Here is a 12,241-nt window from a genome sequence, read left to right as displayed (position 1 = left end):
AGCGGCAGCTGCTGTGATACTGTACATTGTATCCACTGTTCCTGTTGTTGTGGGATGAGCTGGGAGAGTGGACCCCCCGCTGCTTTAAAACATATTCATTTGAATGGGTTTTTAAAGGTAAGCGTCGGTGTCCGTGTGCGGCCTCTCCACCTGGAAACCGTTTTTTTTTTTTTTTTTGCACTGACACAAGATCCTGCATGTATGACTTTGTATCCATCGAAAAAACGGTTTCCAGGGGGAGAAGCTGCATACGGACACTGGCGCTTAGTTCTAAAAACCCACTCAAATGAAGGTTTTAAAGCTGACCACCGGCAAGCCGTCCCATGTCCAGTTTCCACCCAATTTAGGATGGAAACGCCTGGGTGGACAGTAGCGGTAGTGTGAACGCTCCCTTAGTGAATAAAAGCTACTCAACTATGTTATACAGATACAAAGTTAAAGTAATTTGATGCTCACTATTTGCAGAAAGCAGAGAGTACAGTAGCCTATATTCTGCAAAGCTGGAGAATTGTAATTACACTCCAGTTCTGCAATCTTGTTACCCAAATTCTTCAGCTTGTAAGGGGGCCAGCCTTGATAATAATGCACAGTATATGTTAGTGAATTTATATGTTTCCCTAAATATAGTTTTAGAATAATTAAATCTAAATTATAATTAAATACATGCATTTGTGTCAAAGTTAAAAATCGAGTCATAAGTTCTGAAACGTAATAATGGAAATGGAAAGTGAATGTTATTCCGTTGGAGTGGTTTTATTTGGCTTGCACTTTTGGTTTTTCTCTACGTTGGTTGGTCAGCTCAGATGTATAGGATTGAAACTGTCAATAGCTTCTTAAATCTCGAGCTTGTCTACTGAATTATAGCCCTGGAGGGAAGCACTCACACAAATGAGTTTTATTGTTTTTGCTGTAATATATGTGTTAGTTTTATGGCCATTTTACTTCAACACTTTCACAAGAATTCCTGTAATACATTTTAGTATAATTTTAACAAGAACAAAAGGTGATAAAGATGTATACATAAATCGGTTGAATCATAGTAAAAATGCTTTCCTTTTAACGCTAAACTGGTCATATTTTATTGCATGATCTTGGTGAATGACATATATAAGGCATTGCTTGAATGTGTAATAGACATAGAATGGAATTAAAGAGGACTTTCACCAAAAAAATGAAATATCACTATGTATTACGGCAGTTATAACAGCCAAAATGTGTAATTATGTTTGGTTTTCTTGAATAGACTTTGGCATTTTCTATTTGGTTGTGGTGGCCATTTTTATAAAGTTGGAAACTAGAAGTCAATCTGGCAGCGGTTTAAGCAATAAATAGATTTACCGTCAGTTAAAGAGCAGATAAGTGATGCTTTAAACACTAGAGAATCACTAGTTAGTACCCAAGTCCTACAATGGACAATTTACAAAGCACTAAGCCATTAAAGGGGTTGTCCGCAATAATTTGAAATCTCTAAACATCCTGCCCCTCCACTTTCTAAAAAACATAATTAATCAAAAATGTATAGTTACCCATATCTCTGGGATGGTCATGTGACCACCTCAGGGACATTTTCTGATTATCCGGTGACAATCTATTTCCCCATTTCCGGATGGTCACTATTTCTCCATTATACTTACCTTCCAGGCTTCTTCCTGCAAGATGGCTCCTCCTTCTTTTCTGACTGCCGCCACTTCTCCAAGTGCTGCTGTGCACACTGCTGCCAATAATCCACCTCTACTGTGCAGTTCCCACGCATGCGCAGTAGAGGTGGATCGTCATACAGAGCAGCCCTGGGAGAAGAACACTCGCAGAAGGAAGGGCTGTCCCGCAAGAAGAAACCTGGAAAGAAGAGAGGTAAGTATATAATGGGGTCAGGGGATTGGGCAGAGTAGGTAGGGAAAGGCTAGTAGTGGCAGGATAGCTAGAGAAACAGGGAGGGGGTGTGTAGGAGGAACGGAGGGAGTGAGAGTAGAGAGGGAGAGAGGAAAGAGAGGACATAAGGTGAGAGGGATTAGTTTAGAATTTACATAGCAGGAAATTGAACCAAGTAAACAAATGTAGGAGATACCAGGAGCTCCCAGAGACACCCAGAAATCACTCAAAACACAGTTAAAAGTATATGGGTGCATTTATTAACCCGTTAATAACACTAACACACATTTTTTTAAAAAAGCATTTTTTGCCCAAAATTCCCTATAAGATGACCAGATGGTCTTACTATAGCATACAGTTTACCAAGACATTAACTACTACCCTCCCTCAGCTCATCAGGTGTGGTCTTCTGTTACCCTCTGGCCTGTGTCATGTTTCATTGTCTCCTGTTCTTTATTATATAGTATCTACATCACTATATTTTAAGGGGGCTAGGTTATTGTCATTTAATATTCTTCAACAAATCTATTTCCATTTTCCAACAAATTTTACCTTTCCAGTGTGAGTAGAGTTAATTTCCGTGCTATCTATTTTACCTTGTACCTCTTGCTGTGTACTCTTCTGGTTACTTATAGAATTGAAAGACTATATTGTAAGAGTTACTGCCGTGATCACGGGTATTTCTATTGTAGAGATAAACATTGGTTTATTTTGCACAAACACAGTAAAATATTACTTTGCAGTTTGTTATTGATGTCTATATAATGGATGAATGTATTTCCTGTTTGAACAGATCGTTAAGTTGGACACCCTTTATGAGAATAGCAAAATACAGGTCTGTGTTCAACCCCTATGCTATGTTTTCACTCCCTACCATGACATTGCAACGTTAACAAAGAATTGTATCTTGTGGTCTCTCCAAAAGGTTGTTTTTACATAAAAAATACAACTGCAGTTTCTTCTAAATATTTTATTTAAATCTTTGTAATAGCATTATAAAGGGTAAAATGTAGTAAACTGATCGATAAAGCATTATAATGGAGAGAATCTCTAGACTTTGGATGTCACAGGTCTGAGTGTAGATGTCACAGACTTAGAATAAATAATACTTAAAAATAAATAAACTTATTGGAATAAATACATCCATGTTCACACAGGTTCAGAGATCAGAAGGTAGATTCAGCGAGTACTGAACATCTTATACAGGCATAAAAGAGCTAAGCTTGCTGAAAAAATGGAATGGGCAAAAACAGACACATGTATAAGGCCTGGTTCACATCTGCGTTCGGTATTCCATTCGGGGAGTTCGCTTGGGGATCACCCCGAATGGAATACTGAACGCATTGGACCCCAAAGAAAGCATGTGGACCCCATAGTCGTGCGGTGTCCACACGAATCATGATTTGTGTGGACACCAAGTGGAAACCACACAAAGCCTATTATAGTCTATGGGGTCCATGTGGTTTCTCAGTTAACTGCTTTTTAATGCATTCAGTATTCTTTTGGGGGGTCCCCAAACGGACCCCTGAACGGAATAGCGAACTCAGATGTGAACCAGGTCTAAGCATGTCCAGGCTACACATACTGGTACAGGGTTCAGGATTCAGGATGTTAACCAGATCAAGGGATTCAGAAACAGGACAGGTGGCAGAAATGGAGCATTATCTCAGCAGGCTCATCCTCAGCATACAAAGACCTAGACATACATCCCAGTGTTCCCCATTTAGCATTCATTTGGGTAGAAGCCCCATCAGTGCAGTTAGTTTTAGTGGCCTATGGCAGGAGCAGGCAATGTTTCTTGTTATGTCATAATTACTTCCTTATTTTACATTAGGTTATACTTTCATAACAGAAGACCTGAAGACTCATTCCTCCATTAAACTAGTCAATGTATTGTATATTTCTGTTTTTTGCCTTTGTATATTTTACCATATATTCAATAAAAAGAAATGGTCCCAGGGGGTATTTTATTAACCTGTACTCTGAAGTGAGAACTTTATATTCATTCTTGGAAGGCAGGCTGTAGGGTCACTGAAAAAAATCCCTTTCACTCATTTGAAGAGCCATATTAGTCATTTTTTAATGTTGTAGTAACGTCAAAATGGTTAAGCACTACCGGCAGCTGGGTGTATTACCAGATCCAAATACCACTCCAAGTGTAAGCCTTGGCATTATTGAAGGGCATGTCTAACCACTAATTGTACTTATAGTCATTATCCAGGATTTTAATGAACAAAATCTCCCTTTGCAAAGCATTATTGTTCGATTACATGGTGAGATAGAACCGATTGCTACTATATTTGAACCATGTTTAATTGATATGGGTAAAAACTGGCAGCATGATTTATTCATTTTGTGATAAATCATTCATGGTTTTTGTAACTTTTCCTATTATAATTATGTGAGGTGACAGAGTCTTGCAGTCATATTTTTATGAAACTTGAGTGATTCAAATGATGTTAAAGAAAAGAAGGAATCGGCAGCACTACCAGTATGATGTAAATGATTTTAAAGGAAGACCTAGATACATGATAATGAAACACCAAGTGAACACCAGTGAAGCTGGATATATTTTAAACAGAGTTAAAATTATATTGCGTTCATACTGTATATGTGTTAATGCTAGAAGCATAATATACTGTATAATATTGCAGTCATCTATGTCATCTGGGCCCTATTGCCCCCGGCCTTTTTCACATGGTCAGTATTTTGCATTAGTATTTTTATTTCTCTGCAGGTTCCTCTCCTGATTTTGGCTTTCAAATACTGATACAAAATACTGACCAGAATACTGCCACATAAAGGAGTCTCCAGAGCTGAGGCTTCATCCCCAAATTAAGAGGACGACTAGGGGATGCAACCCCTTCCTAGCTGTTGTCATTTAGCCATAGTTGTTCATGTACATGGCACGCACTTCATACAGTACCTCAGGAATATTTGTACAAACAAACCTTTGCTGGGCATTACACGGATAGTCCCATTCATATTTGAGCTAGGCAAGACTGATCACGAGACAAAGCAGAGGGACATGTTTGAATAGAGAATGAAGACTTTCTTGCAGAGCTTAGAAGGGCTTACCAAGTTTTGAAGTTGATCCCTATCATTATGATAGGCGATAACTTCATGATTGGTGGCGGTCCAACCACAGGGACCCCAACCGACTCCAAGGATGGAGTCCAGTTTTCCTGTCCTGATGGAGCAGCAGGCCAAAGATGTGCCCTTCCGCTTCATTCATTCTATGTGGGAGAACTGTATTTAGCTACCTCATGTGGTCCGCTGTTCGGTAGAAATATCGTTTTTTACCTGAGTAAAAAAACCCTGATTTTTAAATGAGTTCTCTCGCAGCACTGAGGGCGGGCCCCAGCGCTCAAACAGCGACGCCTCCATCTTCTTCAGCAATTGCCTCTTCATCTTCTTCTTCCGGCTGGGGGTCACACATCGACGCCTGCGCAGTCAGCTCTGCCATCGGGCGGCCGGCAGTGCCAAGCGCACAGGCCGGCAGCCATTTTTTTGGAGACCGCTTATGCGTGTATGCGCAGTACACTCCTTTAGATCTACGGAGAACTACAGCAGTGTACTGCATATGATCGGAATGTGACCCCAGCAGGAAGAAGATGACAGAAGAGGCGGTTGCTGTTGAAGATGGAGGCGTCGCTGGAGAGAGTTCTCTGGCAGCATTGGGGACGCCCCCAATGCTGTTTGAGCACTGGGGCCCGCCCACAGTTCTGTGAGAGAACTCATTTGCATAAACCGGTAAAAACGGCGGGCCGAAGATGACTTCTAAAGGTAAGAGACGAATAGCCTTTCTAAAGGCTATTCCGATGTCTTAAGTAGAAAAAAAAACATTTTTAATGGTAGAATTCTTTTAAGGTCATATCAGAATAGCCTTTAGAAAGGTTATTGTACTCTTATCTCCGTGCATGCTCAGAGACATTCATGTAGGAACTAGAAAAGAGAGACTGCCAGGCTGGTGCAGAGCCGCTTGTGTAGGAATAGAAAAAAGATGGACCATATATGAGAATGGTGCAGAAAAACATTAGCCCATCTTCCTTGTCAACTCACAAGGTGAACAACAGAGAGGTGGACCTCCAAAACAACCGTTACACTCAGTGCCCAGAAGACCCAATTGACTATAATGGAGTCTATTGTATTAAGACTGAAAACGACTAAATAAAAAGTCTTTCGTGCAGAAAAAACGACTTCTAGCTAGTGTGTGGTCACATGACCAGTAAGAGGACCTATTCAGCAGCCAGATAGTGTGAAGCTTGTGTCTGGTAAGGGGGCGTTAACAATTGCGCCCCTCTGCGCCCTGTGTCATTCCGTCTTAAGCCCTGGAGAAACTGAATAGGGGACGGCTTCCCAGTGCTCAGTTTTAATACCCATTTATTTGAATGGATTTTACAAGCAAACCGCCGATGTCCGCCTGTAGCCTTTCCGAAACCATTTTTCTTGGCCCGGATTTGCAGGACTTTGAGTCCGGCCAAAAAAATTGGTTTTCCCAAATGTCTTCGGAATGACACAGGGCGCACAGGGGCGCAAGTGTGAACGCCCCCTAAATGAACTCACTGTCCATTACATGGCAAATCAGTACACCTTGTACTAAAGGTTGGAAGATTAGGAAACGTAATAGGAGTGTAGCTTTCAATATATGAGTACATAATATGCTATGAACATGTTAGAAATTCACTCTAGCTGCACTCTAGTGGTCGTAGGTAAGAAGAATAAGTATTTCTGGCATACATTTATGATATGTTTATTACAGAAGTCAGGTTTATGGCTGACACAAAATTATACCGTAATAAATGCTGACATATATCATGGATGTGTATATTGCTGAGCTTAATCATTTCTTTGTATCTCATAGTTCTATTAACCACTGTTTGTCTTCGTAGAGCTGATTTGCATAGAAGGTAAATTCAGGGCATCCTCCAGAATGCAGTGAATGTTCAGTCGCAGATGGGTTTGCTCTCCCTCTTCAGCATAGAAATAGAATCTATTAATGAATACATTTTAGTGGACTTTTTCCTACTTATACTGTTTCTTAATGGTAGACAGTCATCATACAGAATCTTATTATGTCTCGGCAGTGTCAAACCATCCAGCAGCATCCAGGGTAATGTAAGATTTCTTTGATTAATGAAATTTATGTTTTCATAAGGTTATAATTATTTGTAATATGCAAAAATGTTATAGGTTCTTTAGTTCAGCGCAGCTCATTGTCACCTATGATGTATCCACACCATTGTTTCCCTTTACAAAAGTTTCATTAAAAGACTGGATTTATCTAGGGGGCAGATCAAAAGATTTTTAATGCTGTCACTGACTGTGTGATTAGAAAGTCTCTCAATGAATTATTTCTGCTGTTTCTGTCTCATAAACATCATTTATTCAATAATCTCATAATATGATGTATTAACAAATCATTGCACTCACTGCTGTAGACACAGGGGGCAGAGCTTGGAATTAGTTTTCTACTTGATTGCTATATGTCATTGGAAGTCATTGGAAGCCTCATAGGAGGGAGTATTTTGTTAACGTGGAAAAGATATGAATATTAAATTTCGCTGATATTTCAAAGAAAATGACTTTATATGTGCAAAATTACATTTTCAGATTTTTGTTTCAGGCAATGTTTTACAACCAGTAGGGAAAGTCATAATAATTTTGTATGTGACTGTTTCATGCCAGGAAGGGAATATGTCATGAGAAATTGAGCTATTGTTTAAATCATGTTTTTAAAGATTTTTTGTTGTTGTTGTTTTTAACCTTTAAAAAATGTCATAAAAATCTTGCAATACCAACTCTTGCCATCAAATATAAATTAGTGACCTCCTTTTTCCTATAGATAGACAATGGGTCATAGACAAAATGGAGCAGGCCCTTTTGTCTTTTTATTTTTTTTTCTGATCAGTATGTCTTAGGAGTGCAGGAGGAAACCCACGCAAACATGGGGAGAATATACAAACTACTTGGAGATGTTGTCCTTAGCAGGATTTGAACCAAGGACTCTAGTGCTGCAAGGCTGCAGTGCTATTCACTGAGCCACTGTGCTGCTCCACCCTTTTGTCATAATAAAATGGCCTTGGGCATGCGCAGTTTGCTCTGCCCAAGGCCTGACGGCAGAGCCGACTGCACATGCCTAGAAGTTTGAATTCAGGACCAGAAGAAGACACAGGAAGAGGCCGTTCCAGGAGAAGATAGAGGCGGTGCTGGAGATTTCTCTTGCAACATTGGGGATGCCGACAGTGCTGTTTGAGTGCTGGGGACTGACCCCAATGCTGCAAGAGAACTCATTTGCATATAGAAGAAAACCAGGATTCCTAACGAACGGTGATGTGGAGAAGACATCTAAAGGCAGGAGAAGAATAGCCTTTCTTAAGACTATTCCTACATCTTAGAGACAAAAAAAAAAAGATTTTTAATGATTGAATCCCTTTAAAGGCAGGGGTGTAAGTAGCAAAGACTGTAACTCACTGCAAACTTTTGACTTGATTCCCCCCACCATGGCATAACACCCCCTTTCCTGGACCCCATGCAGTATAATGCCCCATTTACACACACTATAACCAGTGGCGTAACTACCACCATCGCAGCGGTAGCAGCTGCCACAGGGCCCGGGACATTAGGGGCCCGGTGACAGCTGCTATCATTATGCTCGGAGGTCTTTTCGGACCCCCGAGTATAATGATCGGGGCCCCCTGTTGGTGGAATACTTTCCACCAACAGGGGGCCCCGAAGCTGCAGCAACGACTGAGACAGGAGCTGCAGCTCTGGCTCCTGTCAGCGCTTCAGGAAGATCTCCCTCTCTCCCCCCTCCCTTTCTCTGCTGTCCTCTGCCCACCAATGAGAGGAGGAGGCGGGGCTTATCCCTGCCGTCCTGCACAGAAGAGAAGAGGAAGAAGCTGCTCCAGGAAAATGAAACTGAAGATACACAGGTACGTACTGGGGTTACTATACTTATTACTATCAGGCATTTGGGGGGATTACTTGTGTTTTAGTAACTCCATGTGCCTCATAGTAATAGCAGTTAACCCCATCATCTCCCTCACATTAACCCCTGTTTGCCTCACCATAAGAGTTACTGATATGTGAGACATTTGGGGGTAATAGTAATGAAGATACTTTATTATTACCTCCATGTCTCTCACATATCAGTAACTCTTATGTGAGGTACACAAGGCTTAATGTGAGGGACATGATAGGGTTAACTGCTATTAATATGAGGCACATGGAGTTACTAAAGTGTAATGCACATGACCAGATTTTTTTTTATCCACAATTTGTCCTGGTATAGCGGTCAGCGGTGACAGTATTTAGTCCTGTAGGGGCCACTAAGGGACATAATACTGTGTGCAGGGGGCCACTATTGGGTATAATACTGTGTGCAGGGGCCACTATGGGACATAATACTGTGTGCAGGGGCCAGTTTGGGACATAATACTGTGTGCAGGGGCCACTATTGGGTATAATACTGTGTGCAGGGGCCACTATTGGGTATAATACTGTGTGCAGGGGCCACTATGGGACATAATACTGTGTGCAGGGGCCACTATTGGGTATAATACTGTGTGCAGGGGCCACTATGGGACATAATAGAGCGCGCAGGAATGCATAGGAGGGACTCGGTCGAGATCTTCGGTGTCGGGGGGGCCCCATGTCAAAAATTCGCCACGGGGCCCCGCCATTCCTAGTTACGCCACTGACTATAACGTCCCATAGTGGCCCCTCTTCAAGTATAATGTCCCTTGCACACAGCATAAGGTTCAATAACGGCCCTTCCTACACAGTATTACGACCCATAGTGGCCATTCCACACAATATTATGTCCCATAGCGGCCCCTGCACACAATGTTGTGTCCCATAACTGCCCCTGTACTCAGAATAATGCACACAGTATAATGTCACATAGTGGCCCCTGTACGAAGTATAAAGTTCCATAGCAGCCTCCATACAGTATTATGTCCAGTGTTCGTGAGTATTTAAAATACAAGTAATTAAAATAGTATTTAAAATACTTGTCAGGCATTTGTATTTTGTAATTAAAATACTTTTTTCTATTCAGTATTTTGTATTTGTAATGAAAATACTTTTAGGAAGTATTTTACATATTTTAATTACTAAAGTCAAAACAAATGTTGTAATTTAAATAATCTGCCTCACCGCACTTAAACCCCCCAAAAAAACAACAGCGTGAGTCACGTAATACGTTTCTCGTATCTCATGCGAGGTGCGATGAGAGGAGGGAAAATTCCAGAGCGTTCCAACAACGCAAGTCCGCCTTGTAGTGAAGCGTGATTTATTTTTAGCTTTTAATCATCCCGATTGCGTAATCCATTCCGTAAAATTACTTAAAAAATGGAGGAAAATCATAATACCAGTGAAGGGGACGACAATGATTGAGATCTCGAAGACCCACATCTCTCTGCAATTTTGGAAGGAACCTTTTTCAAAATTAACAAGACTAAATCCAAAGCGGAGGGGCAGGACAAAAAGTGTCTGCTTACTGCAAGGCCTGTCCAAACAAGTTACTCATGAGTCAAATAAAGTCAACGTCCAACTTCCTTAAGCACTTAAGGGTAAGTTATTTCATTACATCATGGTTTGGTTTTTATTTTACAATCCCCAACCCCGAAGCAAATTTTTAAAACTGGACGTACGGTTTAGGAGTGCATGAGTTGAAAGTGATAAAAGCCTTTTCCTTTTTTTTTTGACGATTTATTTTTTGCCACACTATTAAAAATTTAAATAAAAAGCCGATTTCAAATTAAAAATTAAATATAATTATGTAAAATATAAAAAACTAAATTAATAACCTTTTTGAAAACCTATGTTCACTTGTTCCATTTTTTGTTTTTATAAAAAAAATTTGATTAAATTTTTCAAGTATTATAGTATTTTTAAAATACTTTTGAAGTAGTATTTATTATTTCTATTTAGAATACTTTGAGATGAAAGTATTTAGTATTTTGTATTTAAAATACTTTCCCAAAGTATTTTCCCGAACTCTTATGTCGCACAGTGGCCCGTGCACACAGTATTATACCCTATAGCAGCCCTTGCAAATGGTATAACGTTCCATACTGGCTCCTCCACACAGTATAATGTTCCTTAGTGGTCCCTACACACAGGATAATGTCCCATAGTGGCCCCTCCTCACAGTATAATGTCCCGTGCGCACAGCATAAGATTTCATAGTGACCCCTCCACACAGTATTTCGACCCATATTGGTCCCTCCTCACAATATTATGTACCATAGCGGACCCTGTACACAGAATAATGTCCCATAGCTGCACCTGCACAGAGTATAATATCACATAGTGGCTCCTTCACACAGTATTATGTCCCATCGTGGTCCCAATGGTGTTCATTTGCAAATTCAGCAGAACCAGAACTTTATGGTGTTCTCCACCCATGAACTATTACTATACACTGGTGTCTGAAAATGGGAAGAAGGGGATTCGGAGATGATCGTGAGCAGGAACAGGGATTGATAAGTAAATATGGGCCATTACCTGCTTGGGTTATTCTAGCAGGTAATGGCCTATTAAAAAAGCAGCCACTACAGCTGCTACCACAGTACTTATGCCACTGCTTAAAGGGGTTATTCAGTTTAAAAAAAAAAAAAAAAAAAGAGCCAAATAGCCGGATGCATCAATACAAAACACTTCCTAATATATAGTTTGCCTAAATTCGACTTGCAAGCCCACTCCCCTTTCTGTGAGTAGTAAAGACAGCAAACGAAACATCACAGCAGTATGTGACTTCACATGTGGGAGTGATTTATTACCTGTGATTTCATTGCAGAGGAGAGTGGAGAAGGAAGGTGTACACAGAGAGTGAGAGCAGTCAGATGAATCATGGGAAATGTAGTTTGTCCACAGATTCACTGCATGTAAATAAAGTGATACAAGGATCAGCAAGTAAAATAGTATTTTCATTTCTGTGGATGTTTTTGAAGATCATTTTTGGAAGCTGGATTACCCCTTTTATTGTCTGTGTTCCTGCACAGTCTGATACTGACAGCGCTGACTGGATAATGTCATACTGAGCAGAGACACATACATTTGACAAGGAGCATGGTAACAGCAATGTAATAATTTATTCATTCATTTCTAGTAGGAATAACATAGAAACAGCACAACACACAGCTGTAAAAATTGTTATTTCATGGGCAATAAATGTACCTACTAGAACAGGCATGTCTGATGAGCTGACAAGTCCTCTTTAGGAAGGTGTAAGGGCTATTTGCATATTTCCCTAGGAAGCATTACTTCAGTCTTTATATCATTGTGTCTCAAGACATTGTTATTCAAGAGAGGTTGTAATGTAAGGAAATAAGCACAATTACTGGGTTTACTGACATGTTACTAT

The 12,241-nt window shown here is 40.3% G+C and overlaps 1 pseudogene; it reads right to left on the bottom strand.

Annotated features, from left to right (window-relative positions):
- Positions 1-6,738: 6,738 nt before the first annotated feature.
- The window catches only part of LOC142189636 (uncharacterized), a 37,798-nt pseudogene continuing 32,295 nt past the window's right edge, over positions 6,739-12,241 (bottom strand).

The sequence above is a fragment of the Leptodactylus fuscus genome, chromosome 1, assembly GCF_031893055.1.
Source record: "Leptodactylus fuscus isolate aLepFus1 chromosome 1, aLepFus1.hap2, whole genome shotgun sequence".
In the NCBI taxonomy this organism is placed as follows: Eukaryota; Metazoa; Chordata; class Amphibia; order Anura; family Leptodactylidae; genus Leptodactylus; species Leptodactylus fuscus.
Note: the sequence above shows the minus strand (reverse complement) of the source record. Positions and strands in the feature narration are given on the sequence as shown.